Here is a 14,184-nt window from a genome sequence, read left to right on the forward strand (position 1 = left end):
ACGTGCTGTACAAGAAGTACTTGAGTGAAGGCAAGGACCCAATCCCCGCATACCCCCAAATTACAAAGGCAGACTGGGCAGAATTCAAAAGGGTCAGGGCAACTCCAGAGTTTGCTGCGAAGAGTTTCAAGCAATCGGAACTTCAGAAGAAGAACATACACCCCCATCATATGGGTGTGGCAGGATACTACGGCATGAAACTGATATGGGAACAGGATGACAAAGAAGCAGTAGTGGCGGGTGGGAATCCGACCTTTAGTGAAATCAAGGGCTAACGCGCTAGAGACTACGTGCGGGCACGTGCAAGGAGGTGTGATGACGGAACTTATTAGTTTGAAAACGCACGTGACGCCAAACTATATGAAGTGATGGCAAAGCTTCCAAGATCCCTGGAAGGTTCTACAGGAACTCAGGGCCATGTGACATTTTGTCCATTGCTCTGGACACAAAAGAGCCCCCTGGTCGTGCAAGGGGTATAGGTGTTAATGTCCGCACAAGAGGTCTTTCACACTCAGCAAAGAAGAGAGGCTCGGCATGAAAAAAGCGAGGAGTGAAATGAAGCAGAATGCATTGTTTGAAAAGTTGAAGAAGGAGATTTATCCGGCTGTTCGAAAGGATGTTGAGGAGTCAATGATGATGCAGAAGACTCTAACACTGACAAATAGCCAGCAGATGGGAGGGGAGGGGAGCATGGATGATGCTGCTTATTGCGCGACAACACTGCACAAGAGTAGCTGTGCATCAGCTGACCCCGGCGACACTGAGACTGCAGCTGCTCGTGATGATGCTATATCTAATCTATCTGGAATGAAAGACAGACTGAAGGGTGTGCTTACACATTATGAAGGTACATTAAAATGTGCAACAGCCTGGGTTTGCCCACCCTTCTTGGAAGATGGCCTCACTTGGACAATGTGCCATTGAAGTCGGGCTGTGTGAAGTGCTACGTGACTGAAGTAAAGCCTGGATTCAATGCATTTGCCCTGAAGAATGTCCTAGGAGACTTCGATGAGCAAAGGACCTTGGGAGAAACACTGTTACATCACATCCAGTGGCCATAAAAGGACATAGAGTTCATCGATGAGATTCCTGAAGCCCCGCCAAGAGCAACCACTGTCTCCCCTCAACCAGTGACGCTCTCCTTGCCAGAGCAGCTCTCGCGGGCTGATGCATCAACCTGTGATCAGCCGGACCGACTTTGTGGCATACAGGCCATCCCAAAGCAGCCAGTGGCAAGGCCTACAACTGTTGATGACGCACCACCGGTTCAGATGCCAGCCGCTCAAGCAGCGGGGGGAGACCCAGCTACAGCACATGCTCAGCAGACCAATCTGGTGGAACAGACTGCTAAGCAGTCTGATGCTTCGGAACCGCCTGCTAAGCAGTCTGTAGGTCCAGAACCGACTGCTCATCAGTCCGTCGGTCTACAGGTGCGTGATTAGCATACCAATGTGTCAGCACTTCCTGCTCAGCAAACCAACGCGTTGGCACGGCCTCCTCAGCACACCGACAAGTTGGCACCACCTTCGCAGAAACCGGACATAGCTTCAACGCATGGTCAATAGTCCGATGCCTCTACTCCTACAGCCCAGCAGTCCGTCACAGTAGCACCGCCAGCTCAGCGGTCCGGCGTAGATAAACCATCTGCTAAGAAGTCCGTCCAAGCTTCACCGTCTGCTCGGCAGTCTACCATGCAGGCAACCAGACGTTCTGCCAGAAATGCTTCAAGTACCAAGAAGGAAGTGGCCAAAAAGGCTACACCCACGACCACGAGGAAGCGCGGTGAGAAAGTGAAGTGGAAAGAGAACGATTGCCTCTTACTTAAAGCACTCATCGCCCAGAATCAAATTAACAGCAGCTTGTTCGAATCGGGGAGTAATATTATTTCTGACGCCATGGATGATGAAGAAGTAGAATTGTTGCTTGCTAAAAGAAAAACAGAAGTACTTGAAGCACGTAATTACGTCCATGGCCAGCCATTTCTTGTTGGCGAATACTATGATGAGTGCAGCTCCAGTTGCCGCGAGTTACAAGAATATTGCATCAAATGTCAGAAGGTCATCACCATTTGCTAGTCCGCTACAACAGAGATCATTTCCGACACGACGCTGGTTCCATCATTGTGAGTTTCGAGGACTTACATCTCTTCTTCAACTTCAACGTGCTCGATGCCACTCTTGTTAGATGCGTGATTTTGTAAGTACTTAACAAACTCTGATCAACTACTCCATACAAGGCTGTAAATGATAAACAGCTAACTGCATTTTATTCCTCTCAGGGGATTGAACGCGCAGAGAAGACAAAGTGAGAGTGTGTATTTCATAGATCCTGCATTAGCAAATGGCACAACATTACATGAAAAGGACCGCCGGGACTGGGCCGTTAACACGGTCGTCCGTATCTTCGAAAACACGTCCCATGCAGAATCATTTCTCTGGCCATATCATGCACGGTAAGTCAAGTAAACAACCACGCACACACTGATTGTCCTTCAGATTTCGACATCATTCGTAAGTTCATGGATTTCTTAATATGTAGCAATCACTGGATATTGGTATTCATTGTTCCAAAGAAGAACACAGTTTAGTATATCGATTCTCTCAAAGAGTCAACAAACGCTCAGGATCTGACGCATCTTCAGCAATTCTTGGATAGGTATTGAATTATATGATGTTGAAATTAATTTGCATTCATATCTGGTTCAATAATTGATGTTGTCAAAATTCATCATCATTTGCAGTGTGCTCGCATTGTGGGAAACTAAAACAGGGAACCTGTTCAAGAGGAAACTACCTCTGCAGCACAAGATTGTTTCTCCGGTAACACACTGGAATCCATTATTTTCGGAAAATTTATCCAACAGTATGCAAATACCTTTCCTTACGCTAGTCAAATGTTCAAGCTTCTAAATAAACCTCTTTCTATTTTGTCCAAAGAAAAAATAATACATCTAACACCGGTTAGGTTGTTCCTAACAGGACAAATACATGACTAATTTTGTAGGAAAAATTTCAGTGTCCTCAGCAAGAAGTAGGGACCAACCTTTGTGGATACTATGTTTGCAGACACATGATCTCCATCTGCAAATCTGCTGATAGTTGTGACGATCCTCGCGAATTAGTACCAGTAAGTCTATCTAATTAATATCTTCTACTCCACTCATATGGCACGTTCTGATCTTATAAATACTGCAGCTCATCTTAGAACCGAGGACCCTTGAACCGCTCCCGGCTGGTGAATTGCTGATGGTTCAGAGATTTATCAACGACTTCTTCCTGGATCACTTCATCAATCCCACTGGTGATAATGAAGATTTCAGCATGTGTTCTCCTGAAACATTGAGTAAGAGTTAGCCGCTAAACATATATCGCATGGATCCATTGTTTTCCATCTGATGAGGTCTTCGTATTTCGTGCACTATGATTAATTATGTAATGCATATATGTGTGGACAAATCATAGGAATTTAGCTACCATATGTTCAATTGCAATTGTTGCGAAATCTGATGAATGTTTTTCCTATGGACACTATTTGTTCAATTGAATATTGTGGCGAATTTGCTTTTTGTGTGCCGATTCAAAATGGGATATTTTTGTTTATTTGTTCAATTGAATATTGTGGCAAATTTGATTTTTGCATGCCGATTCAAAATAGGATATTTTTTTTAACTTGGCAATTGCTCCGCACACGGTTCAACTAAATGAGTGTGTGCGATCCACATCGGAAAGCATACGTCGGTGATACACAGCAGATCGCAAACGATTAGTAGCGCTACTACGTGTGTGTAGGTTGTCCGGAACCGTTTGTGATATCGCGTTATCGCATACGAGAACTGGGAGTAAACCGTGCCCAATGCAAAATACAATCCCAGTCGTATTTTGTTAAGGAAACGTGTGGGATCCCAAACGAAAAGCACACGTCACTCTTGCGGCAACCGTCGGTGATACCTAACAAATCACAAACGGTCTGCAACACTTGTATGTGTGCGAAGGGGCTCCTGAACCGTTTGTGATAGAACATTATCGCAGACGATAATTTTTGGAAAACGTGTGCGATGGACTCTAGCATGGCATACGGGTTACGCACAAAACTCGTGTGCGATGGGGCACAAATCGGACACAGTTCATATGTTGGCCCGTGTGCCTTACATACTGTTTCCCAAACGGTTCGTTACGACAGACCGTATGGTTTCACTGCGTCATTAGAAATGCTTAATCACCGATACCACACGTGCAAAAGAATTTAGTGTGTGCTGCATCACACACGATTACATTTTGGAAGGCCTCGGGATCACTGTTCCATATCCCCGACGGTTTCTGGGTCGTGTGGGAAGGACCACCTATCGCACACACTCACTTGGCGACGGTTCCGAAGGCCATCGTAAAAAGGGGTTAAAAACCATTTGTTTAGGACCGACGCGCACCAGTGGTAGCCTTTTTCGATTAATAAGAGTGTCGAACCCAACGAGGTTCTAAATGAAGAACATATATTCCCTCAAGTTCTATCGACCACCGATACAGCTCTACGCACACTGGACGTCTGCTTTACAGAAAACAAGTATGAAACTAGTTTGTAGGAGTGATGCTAGAATTACTTTGCAAGAATAAAACTAGAAGTACTTTGCAAGATAATAGAAGTTAGGTGTTTAGTAAAAGGGTTTGTGTCAACAGGAAAGTTATTTGTCCCTAGGCAATCGATAACAAGTACCGGTAATCATTCTTGCAATTTTATATGAGGGAGAGGCATGAGCTAACGTACTTTATCTACTTGGATCATATGCACTTATGATTGGACCCCTATCAAGCATCCGAAACTACTAAAGATCATTAAGGTTGTGAAACCCAACCATAGCATTAAGTATCAAGTCCTCTTTACTCCCATACGTCATACGCCACTTACTCGGGTTTAAGCTTCTGTCACTCTCGCACCCCACCATAAGCGAACAATGAACATATTGCAACACCCTACAGCGGGGATCCCTCACGTTTGCACGAGAACAGAGGGCACCATAGGACAGCACCATAAATAAAATATACAATCATACCAACCAAGATCACGATAATCCCACAGGACAAAACGGATTTACTCAAACATCATAGGATAACCATAGATCACTAGGAAATAATATATGGAGTTGAGCACCATTTTTAAGTAGAGATTACAGCGGGGATAAGGGGTGTTACACCACTGCATAGAGGGGGAGAAAGTTGCTGTTGACGGTAGCAAGATTGTTGATGTAGATCGCCGTCCCGATCGTTGCCCCGGTGGCACTCCGGCGCCACCGGAAGCGAGGGGGAGAGAGCCCCCTCCTTCTTGTTCTTCCTTGGCCTCCCCCCTAGATGGGAGGAGAGTTCCCCCTCTGGTCATTGGTCTCCATGGCGGCGGAGGGGCCAGAGCCCCTATGAGATTGGATCTCCCTCTCTGTTCACATCTCTTTCGCGCTCCCCAGATCTGGCCAAAAACCGTTTGTTATATTCCGGGAGATCCGTAACTCCGATCTCACTGAGATTTTAAGACAATTTTTTCCGGATATAAGCTTCCTTGCACCCGAAGTAGAGCTCTAACCGACGTTCGAGGAGGGCATAACCCACCACCATGCGCCAGGGGCCTCTGGCGCGCCCTGGTGTCTTGTGGGCTGTGTGGGCGTCCGTTTGCAGTGATTCCAGCTCCTAAAAATCACATATATTCCAAAATAATTCTCCGTGAAATTTTATTTCATTTGGACTTCGTATGATATGGATTTTCTGCGATACAAAAAACATGCGGAAAACAGGAACTGGCACTGGGCACTGGATCAATAGGTTAGTCCAGTGAATCATATAAAAAGTTGCCAAAAGTATGCAAAACTTGCATAATATTGGCATGAAACAATCAAAAATTATAGATACGATTGAGACGTATAAGTCATCCTCCTCCTCATTCGACCATTCCTCCTTCTCCTCATCGTCGTCCTCTTCTTCGTCCTCCGACGGCTCCTCGTCCGTCTGGTTGTCATCTGACGACTCTGGAGGCGGCAGCCCTTCCATGATCCAGATATAATCGAGGTCTAGGCTCGACGCCGGACTCATGGAAGACGAGCGGGATGATTCTGATGTTATCCTATCATCGGGAGCCATACTGCTTGCCGAACTGTCGTCCTCGCAGTCACTCGACATGGCTACAGTCGTATAAAAACTGCGAGAAAGTGAGATTGCAGAGTGTGTGCAAGTGTGTAGTGCAGCATGCCGGGGACGATGAAGATGGTGTACACTTAAGCGGGGTATGCAGAGAAGAGGAATGCTAATGGAAGTGGGGGTTGATGTATTATCTAACCGCTGATATAATCAACCACAATTATTTGTACCTGGTCGCTCCAAATTCCTGGGGTTGCGCAGTTCTCCATGTGATAATTAATTACGCACACGAGTTGGAGCGTCCAAATATGAAACAAGCATTTTTCGTAGTACTTCTACTCCCTCCATACCGGCGACCAAGGAGGGGGAAAAACACAAGTATTTGGTAATCAACACCATTGTGTGCAGAGAATTGAGCATTGCATGCATGTTATGCTAAGTAGTCTGGAGTCATTGAATGCATACTAGCCGCAGGACTCCTATTGGCTGATTTATTTTTTCAGGACAAAAACAAGGAATAAGTTTTGGGATTCTGCACCGATACCGGTACGAATGGAGTAGGGCAGTTGGCAAGCAATACATTGAGCTCTTCTTATTGATGAAGCCAGTGATAATCAATCTACAAAGGAAAAGAAAAAAAGACAAAGGAAAATATCTGCACGAATCTTCGCGTAACATCAATGACATAGGACCTAGATGTGCATTACTTAGAGCACATCTAGATGTGCTTTAGCAATACTGTCAAACGAAACCCCTAATCATCATTGCAAACAGCGCATAGAACATGGCTAATGTGACAACCACAACTACACATGCTAGTTCCTTCTTGTCTCTTGCTTTCATTTGTTGCATGTGATTGATTCTTTCTTGCTTCATTGTACTAATTCTACATTCCAGATTAGCCAGTTTCTTCTTCAGCTTTATGCTATCTTCTGCGAGCTTAGTGATAACACTCCGAGCCTTGCCATGCCATTCTTCATCCAGCCAGTTAACAAAAGCACAAGCCTCATATCCCTGCCAATGTTAGATAGTATTCAAGATGAGTGGTGGCATTAAATCAAGTAAAATTATGAACTTACCACTAACCTCTATGGGGCAACTGAGAAACCGCGTGCCAATGTCGAATCCCTCCATTCATACACGTCGAGCAGGAGTCTGCCCGTGCACACAACCCAGCTTTTGGTACTTCTCGGTGGCGCAAAACTCGGAGTCAAACTCGTGTTGCGGGAGTCTGGAGTCATGCTCCGGATCCAGCGACATATCACTTTCCTGGGGGGGGGGGGGGTCATTCAGGATGGATTTAGCAAGGAGCTACTTTGGAAATTATAAAAAAGATCAGGATAGATTGGAACCTGACAGGACGATTCGGATCCGAAGTACACCTGCCTTCTGATGACCCTAGGCAAGTGCTCGACGGCGACCGCCATCGTGGCGGGGCGCTGCCGCGAGCAGCGATACAAGCAGGAGCAGCCGCACCAAAACCATCAGCACCACTCATCCGCATTCCCCCAATGTCAGCGCCACGCGAGGGAATTTGGAGGCTATCTAGGGATTTGGGGGAAATGGGGAAACTGTGGGGATAAGCTAACGGTCGGGAACTACTTATGGCACTATATGTTGTATACAACACACTGTTTATACATGTCGTTTGTATTAGGTATTACAACTTCACACACAATTTCCGCACCAAATCGTGGAGAAGACAATGTAGGTGAGACACGGTTGCCGTGACATAACCGTATGTGATGTACTCCCCTGTACATATAATTGAGTTACAGTGATACCATGTAAACAATCACTCTATAGATATCTATCGAAAAATAAAACAGCCGCTCCGCAGATAGAGATGGCAGCGGTGGCGGTGGCCTAGGCAGCGGCTACCGGATAAGAGGTCAACCCTCGATCGGTGGGCGGTGGCGGCGTCATAGGAGGTCAATGCTCGGTCTGCGGTGGGAGATAGGAGGAGCTCAACCGTCGAGGTCGGCGGTGGTGTGATTGGAGCACATCCATCGCGGTCGATGGCGGGATAGTGGAGGTCAAACTTTAGGCGGCGCCGCACTAAGCTTTGCTCCTCGACCCTGCTGTCTCGGCGTGCCGCCGCATCGTGCTTCTCTGTCTGCTGGGTGGAGGTCGCCACGTGGCTAATTAATTAAGGTATTCTTTTCATGAGTGGCTTAATCAAGGTATTCAATTCCTAAGGGTAGTGCTGTAGTACTCCGCGTGTAATTTGACTAGCCATTAAGTTTTGTCATTGCACGCCTGGATAACAATATGGAGCGCCCTCAGTAATTATGAAAAAAAACCTTGTGATTTGTGCACACATCTTTGGGCATCAGTTAATCTCTGTATTAATGTTGTTGTTTTGTTTTTAATTACCCTCCGTGTGGTGCAGATGGAATGATCTGATTGGATGATGAATCGAAGAAGCTCAGATTTTATAAGTGGCGTGATGAAGTTCATGAATTTGGCTGAAAGTACAAAGAAGAGAATTGGTGATGCGGATTACATCATGTGTCCATGTACTCATTGTGCCAACACAGAGTCACGTCAAGTTGCAGATGTCGAGTGACACTTACTCTCTCGGGGATTCATGGATGGATATACACATTGGACCAGACACGATGAAGAGCAAGTCAAGGATGAATATACCCAGGGCTGCGAGATGCCAAACCCCGGTCAGTGTCACATGGATGTTGAATCTAACATCAGGGCAGAGGTGTCAAGCTACCAATGGAACATCGGAAAGATGAAACGCCCATTGGAAAACCAAGACGGTGACGCAGACGACGATGATCTTGATATGCTAGATTTTGCTGCTATGATTGCAGATTTCAAGGGCCCAAAAAAGGATGTGATTGGGTACAAGAATCTACCAACCATCGATGTGGACTCCAAGAAGAATTGTATCCAGGTTGCAAAAAGAAATATTCCAAGTTGAGTGCCACCGTGGTGCTTTCAGATTTAAAGCAGAAAATGGTCTATCAAACAAGGGCTTCACAGAGATGTTAGGTCTTTTCAAAGAAATTCTTCCGGAAGATAATGTGCTCCCCGAAAGCACGAATGAAGCGAAGAAAATTGTTTACCCATTGGAACTTGAAGTACAACACACGTTTGTGTGAATGATTGTATATTGTACCGTGGTGTGTACAAAGATTTGTGTGCATGTCCCATACGCAAGCATGCACGATACAAGCACAGGAGAGCAAAGGACAAGTACAAATTGGACGGCGAGATCAAGACAGGAATCCCTTCAAGGTTGTTTGGTACTTGCCTTTAATTCCAAGGTTGAGGCATTTGTTTGCAAACCCTAGAGAGGCAAAGAGGTTGTGGTGGCATCATGATGAGCGAACTGCAGATATACATATGAGGCACCCGAAAGATGGGGCTCAGTGGGAATTAATCGACAACAAGTTTGAAGACTTTGCCAAGGAACCTAGAAGTATAAGGCTCGGGGAGTGTACTGACAGGATGAATCCTTTTAGCGATATGAGCACCAATCACAGCACATGGCTGGTGCTTCTGTGCACATATAACCTTGGTTGTGTATGAAGAAAAAATACATTGTGATGTCAATGATTATCCAAGGCCCAAAGCAACCTGGAAATGACATCGACATTTACTTTCATCTACTGGTACAAGAACTGCTGGCAGTGTGGATAGATGCGCCTGCTGTAAAATGTTATGATGCTTACAAAAAGGAGAGTTTTTATCTACATGCGATGTTGCTGCACACCATTCAAGATATGTCGTCATTAGGCAACACATCGGGGCAGAAAACAAAGGGAGATGTAGGATGTGTCACATGCATGGACATGACAGCTAGCAGATTTCTTCCCCCAACTCACGCAAAACCATGTATTTGCGTCGTCGTACTCATAGGTTCTTACGGAGAAATCACCCATACTGAAAGATTTAAGCTGAATTTGATGGTACGACAGAGGTAGATGTGGGCCCAAGACCCTATGATGGGGAGGTGGTCCACAACATGGCTAAACAGATTAATGTTGTGCTTGGCAAGAAACACGCTTTGACGGTGAAACAAACGCCCAAGGGTCAAGTGTTTAAGAAGAAATAGGTGTTCTAGAAATTACATTACTGGGAGATTCTACGTGTACGTCACTGCAACGATGTCATGCACGTGGAGAAGAACACATGTGAAAGCATCCTTGGTACTCTGCTCAAGATTAAAGGTAAAACAAAGGATGGTGACGGTGCACGGCTCGATATGCTTGGTGATCAATCAAAACACAAGAGTGAAGCAGAAGACGATAACAAACTCATCAACGCTCGCCAGAGTTACAATTTCAGTACAAAATAAGCAATAGAGTTCTCACCTATTTGTTGTCAGTTAAGACACCCTCTTCCTACTCCGCAAATACCAGAAGTCCCGTGGATGTGAGCTCGGGTAAAATGAAGTTGGGACACATGAAGTCACATGATTGCCACGTAATGTTGACACAAATCCTCCCGGTGGCCATCGGGAATCTGATGGACAAATATATAAGAAACACACTCTTTGAGCTCTGTGATTTCTTCAACCAACTATGGCAGAAAGTTGTAGATCCTGAAGAGTTGGATCATATATGCAAAAATATTGTCCAACCTAGAGATGTTTTTACCATCGTCATTCTTTGATGTCATGGTCCATCTCACTGTGCACCTTGTCGACAAGATAAAGTATTGTGGTCCTGTGTTTCTTCACAACATGTATCCCTTCGAGCGGTTCATGGGAATAATGAAGCGCTATTGTCGTGACCAGAACCATCCAGGGGCAAGCATCCTACAAGGTTATACCGTGGAGGAGGTAGTTGAGTTTTGCACCGAATACATGAAACAAAGACCTATAGGTTTGCCCCTCTCTCGCCACGAGGGAAGGCTGAAAGGTAAGCCGGTCTTTGCTGGCACGCAAAAGGCGGCACCCGGAGAATTGGTAGAGAAAGCCCATTTGACAGTACTACTTAACAACCCAGTTCTCAGCGCTTATGCCGAAGAACACTTGGCGGAGATACGCCAAAGCTTCTTACCAATGGTGTATCCATTAGATGCGAAGACGAAGGAGCACACTAAGAACTACGCCAAATGGCTGAAGAATCGTTTGGCACAAGGATCCATAGATGACATTGCTACGTGGTTGGCACAAAAGCCATCACCTATGGTGTTGACGTACCAAGCATGTGACATAAATGGCTACACGTTCTACACTGAGGAACGTGATGATAAGACCTCATATCAGAATAGCTCGGTTCGAATAGAATGCATGACTGTAGATGAAGCTGATAAATGGGTATACTATGGAACCATCAAAGAGATTTGGGAGCTTAACTATGTGAAAGTTAAGGTGGAATTATTCAGGTGCACATGGATCCATCTTAGTCAGGTAAAGGTTGATGATTACAGGAAGACCTGTGTTAACAGGACAACTATGGCATATCACGCGGACCCGTTCATTCTTGCTAGCGATGCTATCCAGATTTTCTATGCGGAAGACCCCTTGCATAAGAACTGCCATGTAGTGATGCATGGGAAGAGGAGGGTACTGGGTGTCGAGGATGTTGCCGATGAGGACGAGTACGATGAATTTGCTGAGTTACCAGCCAATGGATCTTGCACCCCTCTAACAGAGAAGCGTAAAATCATCAGAAAACCCAAGTTCATTTGGGGTCAACTTAATGATCCCAGTTCCCCCATGTACATGGGAATTAAGCCATAAGACTAGTTTTTTTGCCTACCCTGCAACTTAATTCGTTCAATTTAGAAATGTCTCGTGTACTGAATTTGTGAGTTATGCCCGGTTTTCTGTTGATGTAAGAACCATTAATATGTTGACCTGGATATGTTGTCAGCTCAGGCAATGAATATGAACTGTTTATTATTATTATTATTATTATTATTATTATTATTATTATTATACCTTAGAGGTAGCACACTCAACTGATCTCACTCCAGTATGTATGAATAGAAGATATGCAATCTGGTTTGCAAATAGGACATGGTTCGTTCATGAAAGCCATGTGCCGACCAAATCGTGCACGCGATCTGAGTCGTGCGTTCGGATTTGCCGGAACCCGAACCCCACGGATCGTATGTCTGCACCGTTGGATGCTCCTAGATCGAACAACAATCCTCATCCCTTACGACAACAAAAGCAGTTCCGGTTGTAGTTTTATTTATATGCACAAAATGCATGTTAAACTCAAAAAATGTCTTAAATATAGCTAGCAATGCCTAAAATGCGCCAGAAAATCAAACCCGTGGTATAATGGTGATTGTGTACCATGGAAATTTTTATGAGGCCAAACGATGAAGTCACCGGCCACTGGAGTTTGAATTGACAGGTCTTCTTTTGGAAACCATGATCCTTCTTGTGAGATGCTTCGGTTTGGAAGGAGCGATCATCAAAACTTGTGCCAAACTTTACCAAAAAATTTCCATGGGGTTGTGAGAGCATGCCACAGGCACACATCCATTTTGATGATGTCTGGACTTCATCTGAATTTCCTGTAATTAAAATACCAACTAGGTCTATGCCGACGGCCGCACCTAGCGGCCGAAACGTTTGAAACTTCTCCCGGCTTCTCGGACAAATGGATGAAAACTCTCAAAGCGATGCACAAATGATTTGTACACCTTATTTGCTAAGACTACCCACAGTGGGAGTAAGATAGGTGGTAACATCACACATCTCTAGGCAAAACAGATGATGTGGCAAGTAATTAATGAGGAAATAGGGGCATGTGGTAACATAGCTAGTTACTGTAACATCATACGTACCAAGACAATATGAGTCTACAACCTAATATATGAAGTGTTGCATGACACCACACATATGTTACTCCCCAATATAAAGGTAGTAATAGAGACTAGTAACATATGCATGTTACTAGTCTAAGTTACTACCCATTGTGACTAGTCTAACTAACACCCACATGTAGTTGTAGTAGGGTTTTGACTATATATGCACTAAATGCAAGGTAAGTGCAAAGAATGACTTAAATATACCAGACGAGACCTGAAATGGGCCAGAAAATCAAACCAAGGGTATATCCGTGATTGTTTACTGTGATTTTTTTCGACGCAGAACGATGTAGTCACCGACGACTTGGAGTCTGAAGTGCCGCTTCTCCTTTTGGAAACCATGATCCTTCTTGTGAGATGCTCCGGTTTGGAAAGAGTGATCATCAAAACTTGTGCCAAACATTACCAATTTTTTCCACGGGGTCGCGAGAGAGCACGCCACGGGCACACATCAATTTTGATGATGTCTGGACTCCATCTGAATTTCCTGTAATTAAAATACAAACTAGGCCTATGCCGGTGGCCGCACCTCGCGGCCGAAATGTTTGAAACTTCTCCCCGTTTCTCAAACAATGGATGAAAACTTGCAAAGCGACACACAAATGATTTGTACACCTTCTTTGCTAACTAACACCCAAATGTAGTTGTAGTAAGGTTTTGATTTTATAAGCACTAAATGCATGGTAAATGCAAAAAATGACTTAAATATAGCAGACGTGACCTGAAATGGGCCAGAAAATCAAACCTAGGGTATATACGTGATTGTTTACCGTGAAAACAATTCGAGGCAGAACCATGTAGTCACCAACGATTGGAGTCCGAAGTGCCGCGTCTCCTTTTGGAAACTATTATCCTTCTTGTGATATGCTCCGATTTGGAAGGTGTGAGCATCAAAACTTGTGCATAACTTTACCAAAAAAATTCCATGGGATCCTGAGAGCACGCAATAGTGACACACCGACTTTCATTATTTCTGAACTCTATATGCATTTCCTATAATTAAAATACCGACAAGGCCTACGCCTCTGGCCGCACCCTGCGGCCGAACTGTTTGAATTTTTTTCCCGTTTCTCGAACAATGAATGAAAACTCCCAAAGCGACACACGAATGATCTTGCTAGCACCCACGTGTAGTTGCAACAATAGCAAACAACTCATATATAGCAAACGATACCTCAAATGCACCAGAAAATCAAATCATAGGGTATAATTGTGATTTCTTACCGTGGAAAAAAATTTGGAGGCGAAACGATGAACTCATGTTTTCATCCAAACG

This window comes from Aegilops tauschii, chromosome 1 (assembly GCF_002575655.3).
Source record: "Aegilops tauschii subsp. strangulata cultivar AL8/78 chromosome 1, Aet v6.0, whole genome shotgun sequence".
Classification (NCBI taxonomy): domain Eukaryota; kingdom Viridiplantae; phylum Streptophyta; class Magnoliopsida; order Poales; family Poaceae; genus Aegilops; species Aegilops tauschii.